The following is a 21169-nucleotide window of genomic DNA, read 5'->3' as shown; positions in this document are numbered from 1 at the left end:
AACTGAACTTTACTTCCAAATTTCTACAATAAACCTTTTATTTATCAATCTAGGTTTTTGGGCCTGTAAATTCATTTACAAGGGATACTGCGCCTCATGGGATCTCTGAGCTGAGAAATGGGGTTCCCCCTTTTCTTTCCCTCATTAGTTGGTGGCCCTCATGGGGACCCTGAAAATTGTTCCCCAGAAAACTAACGTTAACCTTTTCAAGTCTCTCAGAAGCAATTTTTGTCCTTAGAAGCTTGAGCAGCTTCCAGGAAGAATATCTGTGTTCCTACACTCGTCTCCTCTATCTCTAAAACATAGGGCACCCAGACCAGGTTTGGGGTGCGAGCAAAGTCTCCCATGGAGACTACCTGCATTTCAGAAAAAAAAAAAACACAACACTCTCCTTTTGTCTCACTCTGTCTGTCTCTAGAGACAAAAGACCTTCTTTTCCAAGACATTTCTAATCCCTTTATCTCACCAGAAAAGCCTGCCCTCAGGCCACAACTCAGACACAGGAGAGTGTCTCTTCACCCCTCCCCCCACCATGTGACCAATCTTCTCAGGTCCCAGGCTGACAGAGATTCTGGGGGAGAAATCTGCATTTGAGCCCCTCTCTCACTTCACCATAGTGGTCAGTCTGTAGCCACGAGGAGATGGTCAATGGATTGGGGTGAACTTGGAGATGTGTCTCTACCCCATGGTGTGAGCCTTCACCTTTGCCACCCGAGAAGCACTGGCTAAGATAACATCTCTGCCTTCCCCCATCCTCTCTCTTTCCCATGTGGCTTAACCTGCCATTTAACTGCTTCCATCCTGTTCCCTTCTTGGGGTACAGTGGGGAGATTTGGGGACTCTTTTCAAGATCTCTAGAAACGCCCCTCCCATAGCTTTTACCTGGCTCTTAAAGGAGCCAAGGCTTCCAGTTCTTCTTAGAGAACTAGCTTGTCCCATACCTTTTAAAATGGAATTCAGTTTCCTGACCATGCTCCCTAGGCTGGATATAGGATTTTAAAGCTGCCCATTTTCTTTCTAAGCCTCAGGGCATACTTACCTGCTCTCTAAAACCTAGAAAGAGAATTTAAACTGTTCAAGCTTTTTTCTGTCTCAGGAGTTCCTAGTGCACTCTCCTATTTCTCTGGATTGGCATCCTATGCCCCCTATGCTGACAATTAAAAGATGTGCTTTCTAAGTTCTGGTCCTGGCCAGTCTAGAGCTTCAGAAAGGAGATATTTGCAATTTTGGCTGGGGAACTAAATTCCGAATCCAGGCAAATTAATTGTTAAGAGAGTGAAAATAGTTTCTTTTATCTTTCTCTCATCCTGACTACAGCAGCGGGAGGAGAATTAAGAGATTGAAACTATTTAAATACTCTTTAACTACTTTTAATTTGGTGCCTCGCTAGAATCTTTTTCTGTTCTGGTGTGCGACTGCCTCAGTTTCCTTAAACTGTCTCTCTCTTGTCTCAATTTATTTGGCTTCAGTCCAGGAAGTCCAGGGATATAGAATAAGAATAGACTCTCCCTCAAGCTGCCTTTTAGAGAATGGCTAAATTAACACTTGAATTCTATGTAGAACAATCTCTGTCTACTCGCCCAACCCACAACTTGCTTCAGTAGTAGTTTATCTCCAATTAGGGCCTGATCTTTCTAAATGCCCCAAACGCTCCCACACCCTAATCACTAGAAGATGGGTGGGGGTAGGGTCTTTTGTCTTTGACTCACTATTCTCAGCATTAAGTACCTCTAGCCGGAGGTAAATGTTAGCTGCCTTCCCCTCCCTCTGCCTCTTCTAACAGAGTAGGGAGGGGTCACATGGGATTTCTTCACACCCACCTTTCACAGAGAAGGTTCTGAGTGAGATAAGCCAGTTTTCAAATTAATCCATCTATTTTTTTTTTAAAGACTTGTTAAAACTGGGGGACTACTGTTTGAATATTGTTCTGTATGAGAAAAACTTTTAACTATTGCTGTATAAACCTGTTTAAATATTGCTGCATAAAACTATTTACTATTGCTGTTTCAGGAAATTTACTAGTCTGTTATGTATAATCTGATAATTTCTGTAAACAGGGGAGGAAGGAAACTGAGATTTCAGCTGGTTAGGAAATTGGGAAAAACTGATGTCTTATTTCAGTTCAGGCCAAATTGGAAACTATTTTACTCTTTGCTTAAAATTTGCTAGACTATGATTTGCTGAGTTATGTTTTAACTTTGAAATCCCTTATTCAGTCTTTGGGATTACTCTTTAAAAACAACCAAAACTCAGACACCTGTACTAGGACTGGCAGCCTCTCTGATCTGTTTCTCCCCTTCTATTACCCCAGTTCCTTAATTATTATTTCAGCATTTTGACATCAGAACTCTAATGGTTTGGGGTGGCCTGTCTTGGTCTAACTGCATAATTTGCTCTTGCTCGAGAGACAGAGACAGAGACAGAGAGAGAGAGAGAGAGAGAGAGAGAGAGAGAGAGAGAGAGAGAGAGAGAGAGAGAGAGAGAGAGAGAGAATATGAAGCTCTCAACTTCACTTTTTTTTTCTCTCTCTCAGAGCCCCTGACGGACTTGGGGTGCCCTCTTAGGGGCAGCAGGACTGCCTTGAGCACTGCTACACAGCAGACGCTGAGTTAAATGCACAAATGACCACAGACCTAAAGACTGTCCATCTCTGGCTGAGATGCCCCCAACTGCAGAGATTCGAACAGGAAGACTTTTGTCTCTCTGAATAAGGAGTGCTGTTCTATGCTAATAATTCTGGGGTTATCGGGGAGAAACTGGTCCTTGCCACAAGTCCTTGTGTTTTCTAGTTTTAGTCTGGTTTCTTATTATTGTCCTGACTCAGTTTTCCTAATTATCCTGCCTCAGTCCTGCCTCAGTTTCCCTGCCTCTTAGTTCAGCAAAACCTCCCCCTTTCTCTTTATCAGAATACTTGATAAAATCTTATGTTTCAGAATAGCAGAATGCCTCTCCCATCCCAAGCTATGGGAATCTCTTATCAAGATGCTGTCTCCACTGATTATGTCATCTCTCTAGAGACCTACTCCAATATTGCTCTTGCCTCTATTTCAGTCTTCCTGTTCATGAGGTAACATAAACCCCCACACTCTATCAGCGAGGTGGGACAGCTCAATTTCCTAGAACTTGATTGACACTGTCTAGAGCTCTACACTCAAGCCAAGCATTGCTCATTGAGACATCATGGCACAGCTCTGGTGAAATTAAAACTTTTTGTTGTATCTCTCTCTCTTTTAGGGTTGCCTAAAGGGAATGAAGGCTATAGAGTTGGGGTCTGGTTACTGCTTCTCAATAAACTTCACTGAACAGATTATCTAACCTTATCTCTACCCACCTTGAGAGCGCTTCTACCCCCAGCAAAGCTAACTCTTTTGAAGCCAAAAGGTTAGGAAAAAGCAATAATCAGACTTAGCCTGGGTTTCTGTGAATGTCATCCATACTTCAATAGGATTTATTTTTAAAAGTTTAACTGCTAACTTCTTGAATTCTCTTATGTGGAATTAGACATCCTGTATATGATTGTATTTTGCTATGGGTATTTTAAAAGCAAACTGATTTGTATGAATAATTTGTATGAATATCATCTACTTGGATATGAACCTATGGGGACAAATTCATTATTGTTATCAATATAAGGGATATTTGTTTAGAATTTATGTTCTTGCATTTTTTCCTTCTGTAACTGATTTTAAGATCAGAGCAATAGTCAATACAAATTGTTAATGCAATTCAATTATGTCATACCTTGCTGTTTCTAGCCTGATTATATGTAATCATTGTATCCTAAATGCTTGGCCAAATAAGTATTTAGCCTGGTCATCTGTCTGCTACTGGACAACTAATAGAGATCTGTAAGAACAAAACTGACTTCTAACACCTGTTGGTTTCCTTTATCTCGTTAACCTGAGACTCTTCCTACTCTTCTCAGGGTAAGTCCTCCCTCCAGACACTCAGAGAGAAGCAGAGGTGCTCTTTTAATGCAAATCTCTTCTAGACTTAAGCCTTAGAAGACCCCAATCTCTGACCTGAATTCGAGCAGGAGGAGCTGCCTTCTCACCACCACAGCAAACACCACAAGGGTTGACCTGGCCCCCAGCGTCCTGTTCCCTGGTAGGAATTGAGGTCTGGCCCTGTTTCCTTTTTACCTCAGGATAGCCCGAACAGCCCAGGGGTCAGTAAGCTGGGTAGGCTATGCTGATGCTTTTCACCTCTCCCCCATAAAGAGTGGAGAAACTAGGAAGGAAAAGATTCAGGATGTTTGCTTATTGAATAACTAACTCTCTTCAAGAAAAACAGCACAGTTTTTCCAACATTTCCAAGAACTTAAACTGCATTCTTATCTTGATCTGCAGCTTTGACAACTGGGGATACACACCCATCCCTAGACCCTGCCTTACAAAAGAGCAGTGGTTCATTAAATCTACTAAATATCAAGGCCTCTTGCCTCCCCTGACTTCTGAGTCCACACCCTTTAATCCCAATCCCAGGAGAAATTAGCTTTCCTGGAAATTAAGGGTGAAAGAGCTAGGCTACAAATATTTTTTCCTCTCAGCATTTTCTCCTATTTCTCTTTGATAATTAGATGGGCCATCAGACAAGCAGCCCACAGAAGGGACCTGATGCATTTCTTGCTAAAGGCCCCATTCTCCTGAATGTCACCATCTCCACCCTGGATGACACCCCACTTTTAATTTGTTCCCGAGATCTGTTTTCTCTAGGCTTCACACTTTGGATTCTCAGCTGGCCTTTTAGCCTAGAGAACATTGACTGGGGACAACTGACTGGGACACCCCCTCGATGCCCTGCTGCCATCCCCCACACCTCACGCCTCACCTCCTGGCATGGAATCCCAAATCTCTACGACCCTTGTCACCTCGAAGCAGTTAAAAGGAGATCGATGCCCCTTTTCCCACATGAATCTGGAGGCAATGGTTTGAGGGGGGGAACAAGACGAGGGGACCCCGCTACTCTGAAGATCTTTGGAGAAAATCTTCAACCTTGCCTTAAATGAAGGACACTGCCCCAAATTTTCTTTTTTCTTAAATGAATTTAAGGCTCAACTGTTTAAGGGGGGAACTGATGGGGATTGAGGTCCCTTTTAAGATTCCTTTCTAATTGCCCAACCCATGGCTGACCTTGATTCACAAATCCCGGTCAAAGGCACCCTTTGAATATCTGGGCCCAGCCCTACTATCAACTCAGCTTCCCCCCACTCTCACCTGATCTGAGCTAACTGAAAAGCCCACCAAGAATTTAGGGGTACTGCCCATCATCTTCTAGGTATAAAAGAAATGAGCTGGAGCACTCTCTTGGCAGGAGCCCTCCCAGCCAACACATGGTATCCTTCCAGCTATGTAAGGGTTCCTGCCTGCCCAGTGGCCACCTCTGGCCCTGGCGTCTTTCTAACTGAACTTTACTTCCAAATTTCTACAATAAACCTTTTATTTATCAATCTAGGTTTTTGGGCCTGTAAATTCATTTACAAGGGATACTGCGCCTCATGGGATCTCTGAGCTGAGAAATGGGGTTCCCCCTTTTCTTTCCCTCATTAATTTTAGTGTAACTTCTCTTTCCACTGTACCTAATGCAATAGCCATTATGACCTCCGTTATGTTAATGGAGCAACTGTGGCTTAGAAAAATATTAAAAACTTCATCTGTGTCATCTAAAGTAGATAGAACCCAAAGTTCTGGACAATTGGTCCATGATATTCTCTGAAAGTTCATTAATGTATATGGAAACTAGTTTTAACTAAATAAAGAAAACCAGTACTGCTAAGGACAAATTAGCAATAGCAGTTGCTGTGGTGGTTAATTAGGCAGGAAATGGCCATCCTACCACCTTTTCTCTTTCTTTTCTCTCCCTCAAGTACTATGGTGGACATTGTACAAATATGGGATGCCATTCTTCTTCTAAGAGTTTAAAGTAACAGAAAACAATGGTATATACAGTATGACCTTTGAAGAGTACACAAGCCTATACAAACACTGGCATTGATTATAGAAATGAATAATTCATTTACATTCTGTGTGCAAGCAGAGGGGTAAGTGTAGCTATTGAAATGTGCCTGAAATCTGGGAGTGGGCATAGTAGTACTGGGGGAAAGCACCTATTGGCTTTCTTTAAAAAAATATATATACTTTAACTTTTTTTTTTTTTTTTTTTTTTTTTTTTTTTTTTTTTTTTTTTGATTGGGAGCTAGCTTGAAAAAAAAAATATCACTTTTAACACCTTGAGAGTAGGAAGAGCACTGCTCTGGGAGTCTGGAAAACCCCTGGGCTCTAGTTATGGTTCTACCATTAACTAGCTTTGGATATCAGCTTTTCAGTTTTCCCATCAAATTTAAGAATTTGAATTATATGATTTAATGTCCCTATGTCCTTATGTTCCCAGAGCTCCACTAACTCATAATTTTATATACATGAATTTGGATACATGAGAACTCTACTTATTTCTGGATTTTTCTGTGTCCTCAATCCTTAAAAGAATCAAAATCTAGATTGTGTTTTCAAATACTAGAGTTTGTCTTTGCCCTTCTGATTTAGTGGAAAGATAATAAAAGCTACAAGTAAATAGAAAAACTCCTGGGAGAATGAACAACAACTTCACAGCATTCCTGTTATTTATGAATTACAGCAGAGAGAATATATTATGCTTTTGAGATGTACTCCTGATATTACAGATTAAGATATCAGTAGATTAAGACATACCTAAATCATCAGAAATCATCCTCCTTTTCTTAACTAGACCAGGACTTGGTTTGGGTTTCTTCTTGTCTAGGATGGAGGAACATATGATCTTCATCAATGGTATTTTAAGGCTATGACTTACACTGATCAAAATTAAGAATATTGCCCCTCCACAAACCTTTATACCCCAACTTAACCACTCTTCAATATTCTAGATGTGTCCATATTCTGTTTTTTATTTCCTTGAGTGGATGTTGATTTGTTTCTAAAAAAGCTACAATTTGCTCCATTCCTCTGCCTTTGTTGAGAGTATAGGTATAAGCAGTATCCACAGGAGAAAGGCAGGACTTAAAATGAAAGAACTTCCCTCCATCCTGCCAGATTAGTATAGCTGTGAAAAGGGACCTCTCACTAGCAACTGTAGTGAAGCGGCTTTATTAAAAATAATAATAATAAAAAAAGGGATCTAGGTTAATTCTAGCTATTGACCCTGCGGGCAGCACTTATATGGGCAAAAGGGGATGTTTTCCAGTGCTGGTATTGATTTCCATGTATAAATCCCTTCTTGCAGAAACTATTCCCTCATCCTTGCCTGGGTAAAAGTAATCATTTTCTTTATGAATCACTCATTCGAGCCATACCCCAATCCACTTGTAAAATAAAGAAAGGTGGGAGAAAAAATCCAAAAAACAAATACCTTTAGTAGCAAAGTAACCTGGCTTTATATCAAGGTATTTTCTTTTATAGACTGTGCCTTAGGATATCACACAGCCTAAACGGCTAAGTGCCCAAAGAGCACTGGCAACTTGAGCACCATGCCATAACTGTGGCAAAAACTAATCCTCTGCTTTGGTCATTGTGACTGTGTTATACTGAGAGCTGGTGAGAGCCTGGCCTCCCACCCCCATGCTCGCTGAGCTGCTCCCTTCCATGGGTTCCAGAGGTCCAGAGCCCTTGGGTTGGAAAAGGGCCCCTTTCCTTGGCTTGCTTGAGGTAGTTCAGCGGTGGGTACAATGAGAGGTATTTATTCAAGGGGTTCAGCCATCATGCTAAATAAAATCACCCATTTAGGTTGGCAAATATTGACTCAAGCTGTTACATGCTTTTATGTATTTCTACAACTCACAATGTTCGAGGGCTCAGCAGGCAAACAAGAACAGGTACAGGAAGTCATTGTGGTGTTTTGGACCTCTGTTTGTTTTTCGCCCGCTGCTGATGTATGTTTCCCATTGTATGTGGCTGGTTACTAATGACCTTGTTATGGAGTGCACTGCAGTTGATAAGACCAAAGGCTTTAATAGAATACAAATACATTTTACATTTCCACTTGAAGAGTTTATTTTAATTGTGTTTTGAAATATACTGTACCCTAAAGGCCTCTCTCTTCCTTGTAATGTACATTTTCAAAATAAAATCCTGCAAGGAATGGAATGCATAATGGGGTGAGGTGTAATGGGCAGTTTTGTATTGAATTTGAAGAGAAGTTGATAGTATCTATTCTGCATAAATCTATACAAGTCTATGGGCTAGGCAGGGAAAGAAATGGGGAAGAAAGATTTGCTACTTGGGAAGGGACATTGTATTCATCCACATTTTTAAAGAAATGTATGTCAAATGATGGAAATCACCTTATAGGTTTCTAGACATTTTCCTCTGCTTTTACCTTAGCTTATGTCAGCACTGTGGACTGGTGCAGATATAGCCAGAGAGACTCTTGCAAATCAGACTTTTATAACATCTCTTGTAAAAGTCCTCTTCTCTATCTATACCTGGACTATTGCAATAGCTTTCAAACTGGTCTTCCTGCTTTAAATCTTGTCCCATTTGACCCTATCTTGCACATCACTGCCAAACTGATCTTCCTAAAGCACAGACTGAACCATTTTATTCCCTTTACAGTAATCTCTAGTGGCTTTCTTTTATCTCTAGAAGCAAATATAAACTCCTTTGCTTGACATTTAAAACCCTTCCAATTGGCCCAACCCTGACTTTTCAGTCTGGCCTCTCAAGTCTTTTTGATAGTTCTTATGTGTGACATTATATTTCTAATCTTCTGCTTTTACATTATGGATCCCTCATGGCTTGTACACATCTTACCTAACCCCTCTTGCATCTCCTTTTTAGAATCCCTTACTTCCCTTTAAACTTAGCTCAGCTGCTATAGTCCACATGAAACCTTTTATGATTCCCTGATTCCCTAGCCAAGTCATCATGTATCTATCATATATATGTATGTATGTATGTATGTATGTATGTACAGAGATAGAAAATATAACAATGCCATCTCTCCTAATAGAATAATAGAATATAAGCTGCTTAAAATCGGACATTATTTCACGTTTGTTTTTGTTTTCCCAGCTCCAGTAAAGTATCACATCTACTGAATATTGATTAATGCAAAAATTTATTTCAGCATAATATACATACACACTTGTAAATACATATACACACATATCCAAATTCACATTTTCAAATTTTAAGAATCCATGATTTTACTCCTATGAGCATTTTGTGTTTTGATAAACATTATATCTCTTCTATGCTTTAGTTGGTATCCTGTTGAAGAAAATGCAGCCAAAAATTCATCTTCACTTGATAAGATTCTTCTTGGTGATAAAACACAAATAGAAAGACTCAAATCTTTTTTTCTAGGATGCAGCTCATTCACCATCTTTCTGATGCCCACAATTGCTAGTGTCCTCCCTCCCATAGTGACTTTTATTTAACTACTTCATAGTAACATGTCACCAGCTGCCTCAAACATAAAGTGAATAAGCAATGTTTCTCGAGGAAGAAAGACTTGGGTTTAAATTGGTCCATAGACACTTCTTGATTATGTCATCCTGGCAAATCATTTAATTTCCATTTTCCCTCTGTTTCATCAACTATAATATGGGGATAAAAACAGCAGCTACCCTACAGAGTTGTTGTGAGGTTCAAATGAGGGAATATTTGTAAAAAGCACTTAGCACAGTGCCTAGCACAAAACAGGAACAATATAAATCCATCCTTCCTTTCTCTCCTTCCTCTCATTTATGCTATATACTATATATGATGTGTATATATGCCTATATATACACATATACATGCATAATTCTCTATATATGTCTGCATGTACCAACATGTATAAATGTATATATGTAATATATCTGCATACACGTATTGTTTTCATTAGAATGAAAATTTCTTATATGTTAGAATTATTTCATTTTTTGTCTTGTATCTCTAGTACTTAGCACAGGGGCTAATTCATGATTAATAAATATTTGTTGATTGGTCAAAATCTTGCTTATGCCATATGCAAGCTCTGTGACTTCAGGTAAGTCACTTAACCTTCCAAATATTCAGAAACAATTTAGTATTTAGCATCCTAAGATATGCTCCAAATCTAAAGATTTCAGATGAAATTTTGATTTGCTTCTGTCTAGGAAGTTTCTATGCAGAAAATTTCCCAAACTTATTAAAGTATAGGCTAACATAATTTTAAAATAGATATTAAATACATGCATATATATGTGAATGTGTGCATTTATCTATATACTTAATAAATGTATGATTGATATATAAATATTAATCTGTTTAATAAGTACAATTATATTTGGGAAATACTCAATACTTTAAAAAGGTGTTGAAAATCCAAGTCTATTTAACATTGATATTCTTTAGGTGATCTAGAACCCAGAGTCTTAAACTATGGTTCACAACCTTATATGGGCTCTCATAACTGAATGTGAGATTCATGAAATTATGACTTTTTAATCAGTAAATGTTTCATTTATATAATTACCTCATATACATATATACCTGAGGTTACATAAAAATTTCTTAGGTGAAAAGGGGTCATGAAAAGAAAAAGTTTAAGAATCCCTGGTCTAGAGTAATTGCAAGTGAAGTAGAGGGAATTGGACAGATGAAGAATGGGTGGGGAGTAGGCAGTAGAACATCATTATTGAGTTGTGGCATAAAAAGAAGTACCAAAGACATCTATTACCTTAAAAGGAGATTGGCTAGTCATGTAGTCATTGAGGTCTAAAAGTTGAACTCTCATTATTAAAAAAAGTATCTAGCATAGAAATTCTTAAAAAGGCATGAATTAGGATGAAAAGTTGTGGTTAGGATTGCAATATGTCCTAGTGAATTGAGCTTCTCTGCTACTAAGATGAGAGATTCATGAAAATATTGAAATATTTTTGCATATGTCCCCAAGTATATACACTTCCATTTATACATCCACACTTACACACATGCTTTCCACCCAGTCACATTAGCCTTTAATTTCATTACTGAAACACCTGAGTTTAAATTCTCTTCATGGATACAGATCAGTAGCTGATCTATGCATTCAAGAGCTGCAGAGTAACCTGGAAAGTTATGAGGTCCATTAACTTGCCTCTCATCTCACAGCCTATGTGCCAAGTTTCAGAACCAGAATCTGACCATGACTTTTCCCAGGATCAATATTGTTAACTTCCGTAGCTCAGGGACATAAAGACACAAGCATACTTTAGAGTTGGAAGACATTTGACCATCTAGTCCAACCCACACATTTTTCAGGTAAGAAAACAGAAGCAGAGAGAACTCATTAAGATAATACTGACAGGAAATAATAAAAGTCCGGATTTGACTCCAGTTTCCATCTGGTTTCAAATTGAGTGTTGTTTCCATTGCACCATTCTGCCTCCCTCTATAATCACACACACATCCACACACATCCATATACACAAATTTATGACTATCTATAATTATAGCTCTATCTAAAGTTCTAATTATATCTCCATAAATGTAAGAGGATTCACTACATGTGAAAGTCTCAATAGTCTGAGAGGTAATTATGGCTAAATAACATTGGTCCTAAAGTATTTAAGAATCTATAATGCTGTTAAGCCTTTGATTTTCCGTTAGTATAAAACAAAGGTGTTTCTATTTTTTTTTTCCTTTGGAGTATCTTGACAATGATTGTATTCAATAGTGAAGGTGAAAAGTTTCGTTTTAGCTTTTTTTTTTTTTTTTTTTTTTTTTTTAGATTTTGACATTGTTGTTAGCTCAGTAAAGGGAGGAGAATTATGAAGTTGGTTGATTCTGATTTTCTATTAAAGAGCCCTTTTTGTTATAGCTTAGTATCTAGATATGTAAATGGAAAATACCTTTTGTTTGAGTTTTTTCCATTAGACACTTTTTATGCAAAAAAAATCTGCTAGTATAACAAATTAGATTGATTATTTGGCCCAATGGCTTAGCATAAATCTGGTTTGACTAAAAACCAGACAAATCAAGTTAATTCTCCATGGTTACACGTCTAGTGAATATTAGAAGTAAGATTCAAATCCAGGTCTTTCTGGCTTCAAGTTTAACGGTATGTTTTATGTTATGCTATCTCTCACATATTTTAACTTTAACTTGTGAAATGGTGATGCTGAATTGATTATACCGACTATTAGAAGACTTAATTCTCTTTTAAAAATATTTACTAAGCATTACTATATACAGAGCTTTGTAGTAAGTATTAGGACTACAAAAACAAAAAAATCCCCAATCTAAAGCAGCTTATATTCTATTGGCTTATGACAACAGTAACATCTGTTGAATTTTTACAAAATTCCTTTGGAGAATAATGATGCAAAAAGAAAAGCCCTACTAAAAAGTGACCAAAATCCACAGGCATGGGTAGCACCTAAACAGTCTCTGAACTTATTCAAAGGCTAGAATGGGGATATATAGAGAGCCAGTTGCAAAGTGGCAATATTTAGGGCAAGAGGAGAATTAAGGAACTTTGTGAAATTTTGCATAATCCCTCAGAATTTCATCTTAAAATATTAACACACTGAAACTTAAGTTGAACTAAATTTTGTTCATTACAGTCACATAAATACCCACAATATCTTTCTCTTATTATGTGATAAAATTTTTTATTCTAGAGTTTAAAGTAGATTCCTGATCAATCAGAAAAAGGCAAGGAAAATCACTTATAAACATTATATTTGTAATAAGCAATGTCAGGATATTTTCTCCCAACCCCTTCTTTCCAAACTCTGTCTCTCCTTCCCCTGCCCACCCCCCCAATTCTCTCTTACGTCTCCTTCCCATTTCTCTCTTCCTTTCTAATTTTTTTTTTACTCTTTAGTTATCAGAATGCACATCTTTAGGATACTTAAGTATGTTTTGAGTCCAAATAAATGGTTAATATCTTTGAAATTTTGCACAAAATATGTACCTATGTGTATCACACACCTATGTGTGTATACAAGCATATATTTAGGAGCTCATCATGCTAGTTCTGTGTATAGGCACAAAAGTGAATTCTCTAGATTTAGCAGAATCCCAACTGAATTAATTGGTAGGTCTTGAAAGGAAGATCTGTGACTTTGTAGGGGCTTTTATCTTTTAATGGTGAATTACTCTATCCAACTCAAACCTCCCTCAGAGCTCCAAAAGATCTCAGCAAGCAAAGAATATGGCACCACTCAAGGCAGGACAAGATGGGGCTTTGAAGATAGTATAAACTATGTTTTCTTGTTGACAAAATAATCTGAAGCTTTTGTTATGTGTTTCCATAAAAGACTTCCCAGGCGTAAAACAATATGGCAGCACTGGTTTCTCTAGAGTCCAGGATGATAAGTATAGTTTTCAGCACTTCATAACTACTCATTACATTTATTTCCCTATTTTCTTTGTTAGTCCTTTCCTGTTGCTATTCTGAGCCAACACATTTTTGGCTTCCCCACTGAAGCATGAGCTCTGCCAATCAGCAGGAAATATAATACAGATAAGATTCATATAAACTCTTTTGAACTAGTAAAATAGCTGGATGGGAAATGGATGTTAAATTGTTTACATTTGGCAGGAGAAGAAAAAAGTTCCATTTTTAAATTCAAAGCCTCTTCCACCTCTGTAAATGAAAACAAATCACATGGGTCATGTAGCGTTCCACTCCTGTAAAATCCATCATGAGACTGATAAAAGCTTTCGTAAATCACCAACTTTATCTGGAGCTTGTTTGAAAGACTCATTCCCCAGATTAAAATGATGCAACCTTTTGCCCTGTGTCCTTTGGAAAAGGAGAGAGTCATCTACAACAAACCTAGGTCACACTCCAAAAATAATTTTCCGAATACCGTCAGGCTATTCAAATGGATGCCCAAAATGCTTTCTGGGAGATGTACCCCCAAACTCCTTTTTCACTTAGCCCTTTTCAAGTCAACAAGAAAAGGCACAATGGCAAGGACTCAAAGAGATACAGTTCTTTTTTTTTTTTTTTTTTCTCTTGTTCCTGTTGAGTGGAAATAGTTGTAAAAGACCTTAGGGAGTACCTGGTTGAAACCTCTTAATTAACAGAAGAGGAAACCGGTCCAGTAAGATGATGTGACCAGTTCAAAGCAATATAAAGAGCTAGCAACAGATGGAACTAGAATATAGTTTCCTGTTTGCTAGTTCAGTATTTACTCAAACTAGACAAGCATTTGTCTAGTTCTGATTATTTGCAAATCACTATTAAGCACAGAGGATACAAAGACAAATATGGTAACAGTTTCTTCTCTTAAAGACCTTTTTGTACTCTACTTCTGTAGTTCCCTGCCTTTCTTCACGTCTTCCCTCCTTGCTTAAAATATTATGGAAAACCTGTCCTGATCCTTCTTAATTTTAATGTCTTTCCTCTGTTGATTATTTCTAATTGATCTTTATCTTGACCATAGGTTGTTACTTTCCTACATATATACATACATACAACTATAAACATATATATATATATATATATATATATATATATATATAGCATATATGTGTATGAGAGAGAATAGTCATTATATATTAATTTTACATGTATGCTTTTATACATATGTTCATAACTAGTTATTTTTATGTTGTCTTCTCAGACTGAACAAGGACTATTTTTCACATTTCTTTTTATCTCCAGAACAGTTGCTGATATATACCAGGTGTTAATAAATATTATTGACTGGTACATATATATATATATATATATATATATATATATATATATATATATATACACACACACACACAAGTTGTCTCTTGTAAATGAACATAAGTTCTTTAAATACAGGGACTTTTTCCTTTTGTATCTCTAGCATCTAGCAGTTTAATACAATCCTATCCAGTAAAAGCTTATAAACATTTGTTTATTAATTGATACTGACTCAGTCTTTATCTCTACTATATCTTTTCCAGGTCCAAACTCTAGGAGAACACACACTCCTTGAAGAGTTTTAAAAAATTTTATTTCGATTGTTTGTTTTTCTTTTGCCATTTTCAGTGCTTACCCCCATAACATGCTTATAAAAGTCCACATTTATCTAACTCATTAATGCTATCAAAGCCTGGGTTTATAATTTTGTAGTTATAGAAATAAGGGAAGTCCTACCAGTGTAGCTATGCAACTTCTCATAATTGATTCTTGTGATTAGATAAATCCGATCTAATAAACATTGATTAAAATTTTGAGAAATAATGTGGTTAAATGGATTAGGGTCTGACTTTAGTTTATTTATATATACTCTCTGCACCTTCATCTTTCCCATGTCCTACCTTGCCATAGGAAAGGAAGTATGAACGCTGCTTGCTTCCCATTGCCATTTCCATATTCTCTTCCTATCATTGCCACTCATATTCTCCTCCTCTGAGAATCATTCAGGCATATTTATGAACCAAACAAGAATCTGGTAGCTATTATCTATACATCCCAGTATACTCACTTTTCTTCCTTCCCTAGTAATAGCAGTGCCTATGTGAAGGTCTTTTACTCCTTCCCAAATCTTGCCTTCATACCTAAGAACTTAAGCATACAATATCAATGCTCTCTCAAGCAATATAACTTCTCACTTCCTCAGTTGACTTATTTCCCAATTATTTCTCCATTGCTCTTCAATTACATGCAGAAATGGTCATATCTATGATGTTGCCATCACTTGTACTCTACTTTTATATTTATGAACTCAGAAATTAATTTATCTGAGCATAATTTTTCTCATTTACATTTCCCTCTCCCTTAATCCTGTTCTTCATGCTCATTGTGACCTTCATTCCCTCTACCCCTTAGCTCATTAGCTAGCCATCATCTTTACTCTGTTTACTCTTTCCTCTCTTCCCATCTTCCCTTGGCAAATCCATTTAATTCTATATTAACCTATTAGACATTCAAGCCCTTAGCCTACTGATGAACATCTCTGGCCAGATCCCATCATCTAAATCATATCTATTATTTTATAGGTGAGAAAACTGAGGTCCAGACAAGTTAAATAACTTACCCTGAGTCACTCTCACTAATAAGTGTTTGAAGAAATATTCAAAGGCAGGACTTTCTGACTCCCATTCATGTATTTTATCCAAAACAGTCTCATCAATTTGTTTAGCAATTTTTGATTGACATCTATTTTATTTTGTATTTTCTAGTACCTTGCCAAGAGCACACAATGGGGAGGACAAGAATAATTATGAAAGCACACCATATCTGGATTATATTATTGACTGCTATGCAGAGTATCTTTGTTGGTATTCAATAAAAATTTACTTAATGAATGAAAAAAATAACACTTTAATATTTTCAGGACATTTTGTCTATATTATCTTATTTGCTTCTCACAATAGAGTAGATTCTATTATTAACCCTATTTTACAGAAAGGAAAATTATAGCTTAGTGCTTATGTCACATGGCTAGTGAGTATGAGAGGCAATATTTGAATACAGTTTTTCTTGACTTCAATTCTAGAATCCTGTCCACTGTCTTATCTTGTATAGTAGAAAGAAGACTGACTCTGGAGACAAATGATCTGAGTTCAAACTGTCTCTGACACTTAACTATTTGTATGACCTTGGATAATTAATTTAACCCTAGGCCTCCATTTCCTTATCTGTAAAATGAAGGGGTTGCAACAGAAGGCCCTTTAAAGCTCTAAATCTATGAATTTATGTATAAAAATTTGCCATTATTTAGTGCCTAGAAAGATGCATTTCTGAAAAGGGAAGATTTGAGTTTGAACTATAACATGGCTTTCTCACAGCAAGACCTTCTGCCATCTTGGCTCCTTGTTCAGAGACTAATGCCATGGTAGACTGACAAAGAGTTTACCAGGTTCCTCTGGGGGACTAGTAATCAGCCCCATAAGGATGACTGAGTCTAGCCTCTGGGTTCTCTTTGCACCCCATTGATTTGCTTTCTGCCCAGAACTCCTACTGACTTCAAACAACTGTGCTATATAGAGAAGACTCAAGGAATTGGGCCAGAGGAAGAAATTCTGGCCCTCTGACTGATCCTGAAAGGCTACTTTGAAGTCAATGGGCTCCATGTGGAAATCAAAAGGAAGTCTGTGTGATGCTGGGAGAAGCCAGAATTTTTTTTTTCTTTAAAGTGAACTACACTAGAATTCCCCAAAGCCAGAAGTGCTATCTGTTGCCAGCCTTATCCAGTCTGTTGTGACTCCTACTGCCACAGAATGATGGACATGCTCTATTGCCTGGGTAAAAGAGACCACTAGAATCTCTTAATGATCACAGCATAAGATGGAAAAATTAGACAGAATTGGCTAGGTGGTTTTGTGAATTTTTAAAAAGAATACTTCAGGTCTACACACTAACAGGATTTTATTCTTTATTTGCTCTGTTTTCATTCTAAATATGACAGTCACTAAAAGGAAGAACAGTCACCTATTAACACATGTAATTTGAATTCACTGTGAATGAACAAAAATAGTTGAACGAGTAAAATTTGCGCTACTGAAATTCAAGACAAAGGGAGCATAATCTCTGATAGAAAGATGCAGCTGTCCTGACAGGCTTTATTTTTATATTAATGGAAAAAAAACAACAACAAAAAAAACATAACATCCATTATTGCGTAGAGGACTAAGGCGAGGCTGTGGAATCAGGGCTAAGCAATTATCAGCTTGGGAGGTGTTTAAAACACACTTCAGTGGCGAGGTGAAGTGGTTGCTATCCAAAATGTGAGTGAAGCACGTTTGGGAGCTCCATGTAAACACCTGGGATTCTAATTTGATTATTCACAAACAAGCCCCCTCTTTAAAAGTTCATAAATAATAATGCAGCTGGGATTCCCAGCATTGATGCAATCAGGCCCAATTTATTGCAGAAACATAGTGAGCTGGGGGAGCATACCAGGGGGAGAGTTGCCTCTTATTTTCATATTCCATTGCATTTTTATTAAAACTGAGGCTGTTCTCTGATGATAGACGGTTATGAAATTTAGCAATGAAATGGATGAAACATTATCACACACACAGCTGTGCTAATGATACTTGGCAATAGGCTTAATAAAGGTGACTGGATAACAGATGCTTTCCTGATGAGGTGATATCTTCTACAAATAAAGCAAAATGTTCTGAAGCAGGGATTTCAGACTTTCCTGTCCTTTCAGCACATATATGCACAGAAAATGTGTATGTATATATATATTTATACACACATACATATATATACATATATGTGTATATATATATACATATATGTGTATACATATACATTTATGTGTCTGATTTTGAATAGGAAAACTTTCTTTGTAATTCCATTCTTATCTGAACAAATTCAAACATTCTATTCTAGTTCTTTATCATGATAAATATAGTGTCCAGGATTTTTGAAGTTTATTCCAACAGGATTTGTGTTCTGGCATGTTGCACAAGCTGAAAAGAATATGTAAAATGTGCAGTTCTAGTAATAGGCAAACTTACTTGTGTGAGAACCAGAGTATCTAAATTTTTAGAGAAAGATTAGTAGAAGGGCATGATTTGGAAGACCACATGCCCTTAGAAACAGAAAGTGGCTCAATCTTCTGTATATAGCTTTCATTTATAAAGTGAAAAAGCAAGAGAAAAGAAGGCACAGAATGCTCAAGGATACAGCCATGCAAAATGATGACATCATTTATTTTTTGGTTTCCTATATCACATTTCTAAAATCTCTCCCTTGAACATAGAATACTTCATACTTAAAGCCTCCCTGTGTCCTTATGTTTAACTTGGTTGGCCATCTCTTCAACTTTCTTCTACCTCAAATCTTACCAGTTATCTTTCAGAGAAGCACTCAAAATATTTAATTTTTTCCAATTTATTTACCAAATTTATTTATGTCAAAACATTTTTACACTTATTTTAAATTTTTGATCAAATTATTTTCTCTATTTAAGAGGTATCCCCTAAATTTTCAATTATTTGCCACCACTAAAAGAGTTGTTAGAAATAATTTTGTGCATATAAGTTTTCCTTTTTAAAAATATCTTTGAAAATTAGTATCACTGGGTCTAAAGGTATGTATAGTTTTATATCCCCTTCAGTATAGGTCCCAATTGCTCTCCAAAATTATTAGATGGTTTCATAACTCCAACAGCGCAGTAAGTGACCCAGTTTTTACACATTCCCTCAAGTATTTATCATTTTTCTTTTTTGTCATATTAGTCAATCTGACAAGGGTGAGGTGGTACCTCAGAGTAATTTGAATTTATCTAATCAGTAGTGAGAGAGAACTTTTTTATATAACTATAGATGTCTTTGATTCTAAAAACTTTGTCTAAAACTATTCATATCCTTTAAACATTTACCAATTAGGCAATGATTTATTTTCTTATTGACTCAGTTCTTTTTATATATTTGAGAAATTAGGCTTTATTCAAAATATTTGCTGTAAATTCCATTCTTCTCATTTTCTTCTGTTCTTCTCAAATTGGTTAAATTTGTTTTGTTTGTGCAAAAGGTTTTCAATTTGATGTAATCAAAATTTTGCATACTGTAATTTTCTCGATCTTTTATTTGATAATAAATTCTTCCCTTATACATAGATCTGACAGACAAACTATTTTATGCTTTCTTAACTTGCTTATGGTTTCACCCTTTATTCTAAATCATATAATCTAATCTGTTGGGTAGTTCTGTTTTATCGGTGAATTCATCTTTTTCACATTTACAATTATGATTGTTATTGTTCAGTTTTCTCACATTTGACTCTTTGGGCTCCCATTTCAGGCTTTCTTAACAAAAAAAGAGGAGTGATTTGCCATTTCTTTTTCCAGCTCATTTTATAAGTGAGAAAAATGAGGCAGAGTTTTAAGTAACTTGTTCAGAGTCACTCAGCTATTAAATATCTGAGGCCAGTTTTCAATTTAGATTTTCCTAACTGTAGGCCTAGTATTCCATGCACTGAGTCACTTAACTTCCATCCTACTTTCCCCCTCATAGTGATTATCCTTGTCTCCTTTTACCTTGTTTCTTTTCAAAAATAATTAGCTTCTCACTACCACCTCACTAATCTACTCTCCCTTCTATTAGCTCTTCCTTTCTTTTATTGCCTTTCTCTCCTATTTCCTTATAGGTTAAAATAAATTTCTATATCCACCTGAGTATGCTATTCTCTCTTTGAGCCAACTCCAGTGAGAGTAAGGTTGAAGCATTACCCACCAGACCCACAATTTGATTTATATTGTAAAATAAACTCTTTTGTACCTCTTTTACGTGAGATAATTTATACCATCCCATCTCTTTTTTCCCTCTTCTACCTATATTTTCTCTTTTCTACTTTAATCTTATTTTGGGAGGAATAAAATTCCATAATTACCAACTTACACCCATGTCTTGCTTATTTATATTCCTAATTGCTTCAATAATAGTCCTTGGGAATTAAAAGTATCATGTTCACATATAATAATGCAAAAAGTTTAACCTTATGGAATCCTTTATAATTTCTCTTTTCTGTTTACCCTTTTTTACTTCTCTTGAGTCTTATATTTGAAAGGCAATTTTTCTGTTCAGTTCTCCTTTGATTAAGATGCTTGAAAGTTCTTTATTTCATTAAATGAAGGTTCTTCTACTCCCCCAGAGAATTCTACATTTCAGTCCTAGTTCTTTTGCCCTTCAGAACATCACATTCCAAACTCCTTCCTTCTTTAATGTAGTAGTTGCTAAAGCTTGTCTTCAATCTAAATCATATACCTCTTCTAAACTTATCTTGATATATTCTGTGAGGTATTAGTCTATACATACTTTGTATCCTAAGTGTTTTGTACTTTTCCTAGTTTTTTAATCAAATAGCAAGTTCTTATCCTAAAGTTTGGGGTCTTGGGTTCACAAAAGATTAGGCTATCAAGGTTATTTATTACTGTGGTTTGTGTACCAAGTCTATTTTACTGATCCATTACTCATTTCTTAGCCAGAACCAGATAGTTTTAATGATTATGTCTTTATAATAAAATTTGAGATTTGGTATTACTAGGTCATCTTCCTTTATTTTTCCTCCATTAATTTCATAGATATTTTTCTAGTTTTATTAAATTTTTTTTTTGCTAATTTGATTATAGCACTGAATACGTGAATTAATTTAAGCAGAATTGGATAGACCACTACCCTGAAGTCAGGAAGACCTGAGTTCAAATTTGATCTCAGATACTTAATATTTACTTGCTGTGTGGCCCTGGGCATGATACTTAATCCCAATTGCCTCAAAAACAAACAAATAACCCTTTTCT

The 21169-nt window shown here is 36.4% G+C and overlaps 1 long non-coding RNA gene across 2 annotated transcripts in view; it reads left to right on the top strand.

Annotated features, from left to right (window-relative positions):
• The window catches only part of LOC141554829 (uncharacterized), a 98499-nt gene that overhangs the window by 76925 nt on the left and 405 nt on the right, over positions 1–21169 (top strand). The gene's annotated exons all lie outside the window — the stretch shown is intronic.

The sequence above is a fragment of the Sminthopsis crassicaudata genome, chromosome 1, assembly GCF_048593235.1.
Source record: "Sminthopsis crassicaudata isolate SCR6 chromosome 1, ASM4859323v1, whole genome shotgun sequence".
Lineage (NCBI taxonomy): Eukaryota > Metazoa > Chordata > Mammalia > Dasyuromorphia > Dasyuridae > Sminthopsis > Sminthopsis crassicaudata.
This window is presented reverse-complemented; position numbering and strand designations above follow the sequence as displayed.